Source organism: Camellia sinensis, chromosome 3, assembly GCF_055761805.1.
Source record: "Camellia sinensis isolate YWXY chromosome 3, ASM5576180v1, whole genome shotgun sequence".
Taxonomy (NCBI): domain Eukaryota; kingdom Viridiplantae; phylum Streptophyta; class Magnoliopsida; order Ericales; family Theaceae; genus Camellia; species Camellia sinensis.
Window position 1 is genome coordinate 198,592,591 of NC_138963.1, and position 6,960 is coordinate 198,599,550.

Consider the following 6,960-nt stretch of genomic DNA (forward strand, 5'->3'; position numbering starts at 1 on the left):
ACCACCTCGCCATAAAATTTCCCACCAACCAGGGGGTCGGGACAGTACGTGTCACGACCCAAACCCGATCCCATGGGTTTAGCACCGTAACCGGCCAGTAATCCGAGATTACCGAAGGCCTGCTGAACAGTAACACAGAAAACAGTGTACAGGGCCTGGCGGAAGCCAATACAGTAATTAAATAATGTCCATTGAGCTGTGACAGTCTGTATGCCAAAAAGATTTTTTTTCATGCATTCACATATACAAACGGTACAGTCTATACAAAATTTACAGTCACACAGTACAGGGACCAAATCCCTTGATAACAGTACAGTTAGTAGCTGACAGTCTATACAGTAAACCAAACAGTACGGAGACAGACGGGGGAAAAACAAGACACCCCAAAGCCATAGCATGGCAACCCGGAACCTCGCAGCGAGGCACAAAGGCTGGCTTGACAAAACTGGAGTCTAACCCGCGCTCCTAGCTCCGATCTGGTGGCTGAGCACCTACATATATATATAAACAGTGAGCTAAAGCCCAGTGAATAACATAATGTGTAAGGAGGTTAAGAATGAAATGTCCTTACAGTAATGAAATCAGTTCATTAAACAATACTTCAGTCTTTCAGTCAGAACAGTTATTCAATCATATGTGGTACATCCATTAGCATAGCAGTAAACAGTAGGTCTTAAAGACCGAACAGTAATGATGGCCATCAATCAGTAAACAGTAGTGGTTCCACGAGGGAACCGACAGAGATCTCTGTAACAGTAACAGTCAGTAACAGTAGTTGCTAAGGATGCCACAATACAGTTCAGAATAGAGGACATTCATTCATTCAATTAACAGTAACAGTTCAGAAAGCAGTACAGTTTAATTGTTCAGAAGATAATCATTTTTGAACATATCTTTACACAGTTGTTACTCACAGAGTTTGGGCTACAGTATGCTAGAGCGCGTCTCCCCAGTCGCCAACCCTACACAGTTAACAGATTGAACACACACACTAAGCTACATAGTTGGGAGATAACATAATTTAACCCCTAATGCCTCGGTGTGTTCTACATCTATCCTCAACGAGATGTCTTAAACTAGGCCTAAAAATGCCTAGAATGGAATGAGGATGCAAAGATGTGATCAGAAGACTGCTTCAGGATTTTCAGAAAAACAGAGTCCCGCTCGAGCGCAGGTTTTCCCCGCTCGAGCGGTCATGCAACAAAGGTACACGCTCGAGCGTCAACTTTCCTGCTCGAGCGTACTGTAAAAGTACTAGATGGGTGAAATCTCCGCTCGACGCCCGCTCGAGCTTGAGACGTGACTCCGCTCGAGCGCCCAATCCTCCGCTCGAGCGGACTGTAAAACAGTGCAGAGATACTGGATGCTCGGATTCCACGCTCGAGCGGCACTTCCCCCGCTCGAGCGGAAGTGCAGAATCTGGGAATTCCAGATTGCACCTCCAAGCTCAAACTCACATTCAAATACATCAAAACCAATCCTCTTGGGCCCATTTTCTGGAAAACATTTATAAACACATAGAATATCATAGTTCAAAGCTCAATTTTGAGAAATCAAGGCCCAAGAATGTTTAATTCACCCTCAATTTCAAACCAATTTCATGAACAATATGAACACGCAAACATGCATGAATTCAAATCACTTGGAAGTTCCAATTTGATGCTCTAAGGAGCCAATCGATCCAAAAACAAGTTGAAAACATGGACCATTACAAAATTATGAACATGCATGTTCCATTTCACCATGGATTCAACTCAAAACTCATCAATTCAAACATGCATGCATGAATTATGTTCTAATCCTACATGTATGAACTAAAACATGGCTTAACTCTACAAATGAAGCATGGATCATGCAAGAATCAAGTCTATGACAACAACAAGAAGATGAATGTCCTACCTTCGTCTTGTGTTCAAGGTTTAGGTGTCCAATTTGACAATTTGCACTTCAATTCCAAGCAATTCAAGCCAATTCACTAGAACAATTGAACTCTCTCCCTTCCTCTCTCTCTAAGGCCGGTTGAACAAGAAGAACTAATGAAATTTTTTGATTCAAGCATGCAAGGGCTCCAATGTGTTATATTGAGTGGGCCACTAAGGGTGGCAATTTGGTAATAAGTCCAGTTCATGTAATTTAGCACCATTAATCTAATTTAATCATACCTAATCAGTTTTCAGATAATTATACCATAAAATCACATTAATTATGAGGATCCTAAAACATCAATCAATTCCCGGTTCGGCCGCCGACAAGGCCTTCAATTAGCAGTTTAAACGTAAAACACGAACAGATCAAATAATCAATCAAACAGATAGATGCACAATTCAACAGATAGACTCAGTCACTTAATTCCAGATTCCAGTCAGTCAGTTCAGTACTTTAATCAATCCAATTATCAGTCATAATCAGTCATAATCAATTCAGTTTAACGGTAATCGATGGTTATCGGCAATCAATCAGTCATTAATCGGTAAACAGTATGAGGGTTGTTACAGTACGGGGGGAGCAGACCATAGCCAGAGAATGTTATGTCGCCTCACTCAAGGAAGTCAAGCTGAAGGAGGCCATGATCATTGAAGGACTTGACGCCCGAGATGAGGACGAGCTGGTCAGAGGCGAACCGGTGGAGGACCTCGTTGAGATTCCTATCGATCCCACCAACCCAATGAAAACTGCTAAGATCGGCAGCCAGCTATCCCCCCAAGCTAAGGCCGACCTTACTGCCCTTCTGATCGAGCACAATGATGTATTCACCTGGACTCACTTAGATATGCCCGGCATCGACCCTGCTTTCATAACTCATCGCCTCAGCATTGAACCTCACTTTCGACCTTACCGCCAGAAGCAGCGCGTCTTTCATCCAGAGCGTAATACTCTTATAGCCGCAGAGGTCGACAAACTCCTTGAGGCCCAATTCATCAAAAATGTTGACTACTCCAAATGGTTGTCAAACGTGGTCCTCGTTTGCAAGAACAATGGCAAATGGCGACTCTGTGTCAATTAATCTGACCTGAACCGAGCTTGCCCCAAAGACAGCTATCCTCTGCCCCGCATAGATCTGCTGGTCGATGCCACGGCCGGTCATCAAATGCTCAGCTTCATGGATGCTTTCTCTGGTTACAACCAAATTCTGATGCACCCGTCTGATCGGGAACATACATCCTTCATCACCGACCGAGGTACCTACCATTACCAAGTAACGCCATTCGGATTGAAGAACGCTGGGGCCATCTACCAACGGTTGGTCAATGCCGTCTTCCATCACCAAATCAGTCGGAATATGGAAGTATACGTCGACGACATGCTAGTCAAGAGTAAACTCTCCACTGATCACCTGATCGACCTGCGGGAGACCTTTGCCACGCTACGCAAGTACCAAATGAAGCTCAACCCAGAGAAATGCGCCTTCGGCGTAGGATCTGGGAAGTTTTTGGGTTTTATGGTCAGTCAGCAGGGCATTGAAGCTAACCCTAAAAAGATCAAGGCCTTGATTGAGATGCAGTCTCCCAGGACGGTCAAGGAGGTTCAAAGACTCACGGGCCGAGTTGCAGCCCTCAACTGTTTCATTTCCCGTGCAACAGATGAGTGCCTTCCGTTCTTCAAAGTTCTTCGGCAAACTTTTGAATGGACAACTGAATCTGAAGAGGCTTTTCAGCAGTTAAAGCAGTGCATGGCCAATCCACCCCTCCTTTCACAAGCGATTACGGGCGAGTCCCTCTTCCTCTATTTAGCCGTCTCAAGCACCGCAGTCAGTGCAGCTCTTATCAGGGAAGACGACTCTGTCCAACAACCGGTCTACTACATCAGTCGGGCTCTCAGGGGAGCAGAGCAGAATTACCCCCTGTTAGAAAAATTATCCTTGGCCCTGGTCACCGCCTCTAGATGACTCCGTCCTTACTTCCAAGCCCATTCCATAGTGGTCCTCACCGACCAACCCTTGAAGAAGGTCATGCAGCAACCAGAACTTTCCGGCAGACTTATGCAGTGGTCAGTGAAACTCAGCCAGTTTGACATCTCTTACCGGCCTCGAACAGCAATTAAGGGACAGGCCATCGCCGACTTCATCTTGGAATTCACTAATCATACCCCAAACACTGCCTCTTTACCCCTGCCAGCTCCCATCGAGCCAGAAGACCCTCACTCTTGGACTCTCAACGTCGACGGATCATCTCGCAAGCAAGGTAGTGGGGCTGGCCTCATTCTCACCAGCCTTGAGGGTGGTTATTTCAAATGTGCGCTCCGCTTCTTGTTTGAGGCCAGTAACAATGAGGCCGAATATGAGGCACTGATTGCAGGCCTTCACCTAGCCAGGGACATTGGTGTCAGCCACATCCGAGTGCTCAGCGACTCTCAGCTCATCGTCGGACAGATCACGGGTGAATTCGACGTCAATGAGGGCACAATGCGGACTTACAGGGATCTTGCACTTTCCCTTGTTCACCTCTTCAATACTTTCCACATCAAGCACATTCCTCGGGCGGAGAACTCTAAGGCAGATGAGATGGCCCAGTTGGCTTCCGCAGACCAGTCCACCCTCAACAGTGGTGTCCGCCTCGAATACCTATCCCACCCCGCCATTTACCCCGACCAGCATGAAGTACAATTCCTCCAAAATGAGCCCATCCTTTGGGCGTCGAACATCTTTCGATTTCTGACAGCGGGGGAACTTCCAGATGACCACCAGCAAGCCGCCAAAGTCAGGGCACGATCGTCCAATTACATCCTTGTCGACGGCATCTTGTACAAACGTGGTTTCTCACGCCCCTATCTGTGGTGCCTCAATCCGACTCAAGCAACTTATGTGATGCAAGAAATTCATGAGGGAATCTGCGGTAATCACTCAGGCGGCAAGTCTCTAGCCCACAAGATACTCCGTTCTGGTTATTTCTGGCCCACTCTTAATCGCGATGCGACCGATTTCTTGCTCAAATGTGATAAGTGTCAACGTTTTGCCAACATCCCCCATGCACCCCCTACAGAGTTGATCACACTTTGCAGCCCTTATCCGTTCGCCAAATGGGGGATTGACTTGGTCGGTCCACTCCCTACTGGCCGAGGCCAGACCAAGTTCGCGATCGTTGCCATTGATTACTTCACCAAGTGGGTAGAGGCAGAACCCCTTGCCACCATCACCGAGCGGAACACAACCAAGTTCATTTGGTAGTCTATCGTTTGCAGGTTTGGTATTCCTCAAGCCATCATCTCCGACAACGGTAAACAATTTGACAACGCCAAGTATAGGAAGTTCTGTGCCGACCTCCAGATTCAACCTTGTTTCTCATCCCCTGGCCATCCCCAGGCCAATGGCCAAGTTAAGGTCACCAACCGCTCTCTCCTGAAGATCATCAAAACTAAGCTAGAAGCTGCTAAGGGACTTTGGGCTGAGGAGCTACCGAATGTACTCTGGGCTTATCGAACTACAGCTCAGACTCCCACTAGGGAAACCCTTTTCCGCATAACATACGGCGCTGAGGCGGTTATCCCAATAGAAGTCGGTTTGCCTACTCCCAGGGTTTCACATCCGAATCCAGCACTAACCGAAGAACTCTGTCGGGCTGACCTCGACCTAATTGAAGAACTCAGAGAGACCACCGCTGTCCGACTGGCCTCATACTAACAGAAAATGAGAACACACTACAACCGCAAGGTCCGACCGAGTGAGTTCGCTATAGGGGATCTTGTCTTGAGAGAAGCAACTCTTGCTACCAAAAATTCGACTGAGGGTAAATTGGCAGCCAAGTGGGAGGGACCTTACATTGTGAAAGCCCGACCTCAACAAGGCACTTACCGACTTCAGGACATGGAAGGTCGAGACCTCCCCCACCCATGGAACGCCGAACACCTTAAACGTTACTTTCAATAAGCTTCTATTTTTGTATTGCTCAGTTATTGTATTTTCTTTTTGGAAATTCACACATTCTTGACATTCCCCCACGCACTGTAACTTCTTGATTATATATCTCAGTTATCTATATGTTGTCTCAGTAACATTCTTATTTACAGCATTAAAAGCCTTAGCCAGACTGAGCCCTAAAAGCCTCTACCAGACAGAGCACTAAAAGCCTCAGCCAGACTGAGCACTAAAAGCCTCAGCCAGACTGAGCCCTAAAAGCCTCTGCCAGACAGAGCACTAAAAGCCTCAGCCAGACTGAGCACTAAAAGCCTCTGCCAGACAGAGCACTAAAAGCCTCAGCCAGACAGAGCACTAAAAGCCTCTGCCAGACAGAGCACTAAAAGCCTCAGCCAGACTGAGCACTTAAAGCCTCAGCCAGACTGAGCATGAGCCGCCTCGGGCAGTCCGACCGTTAACACCCTCTGCCGGACCGAGTGCTAAAAGCTCCATCCAGACTGAGCGTGAAGCACTTGTCCAGACCTAACATGTAGGGCTCGGTCAAAACCACCCATGCAAAACTTCATACTTGTGGAATTAACTAACACACTTAGTCACAATTCCAGGTCCAAGTCTTCACACCACTATTTTCTTAGTCAAATTCCAAAGACGTTCTTATCATTTTATTACATTTAACTTTCTCAGGCCTATCATTTTATTGCATTTTAAATTTCACTCTGCATTGTGGAGTTCTTAAATTTCACTATCATTTTATTACATTTAACTTTCTCATGCCTATCATTTTATTACATTTTAAATTTCACTCTGCATTGTGGAGTTCTTAAATTTCACTATCATTTTATTACATTCAACTTTCTCAGGCCTATCATTTTATTACATTTTAAATTTCACTCTGCATTGTGGAATTCTTAACTTCACTATGCATCGAGTCCTTATTACAAGCTCCAATTTCACTCTTATTAACAAGGAGTTCTACACACACTTCGCCCACGCCTCATTTATCTAAGATCCACAAGTAGAAATAATCAAATAACAAACACAACTGAAATTTTATTCGTTCACAACTTTGTACAAAAGTTCATTACAGCAATTCATGTACAAAAGTTCAT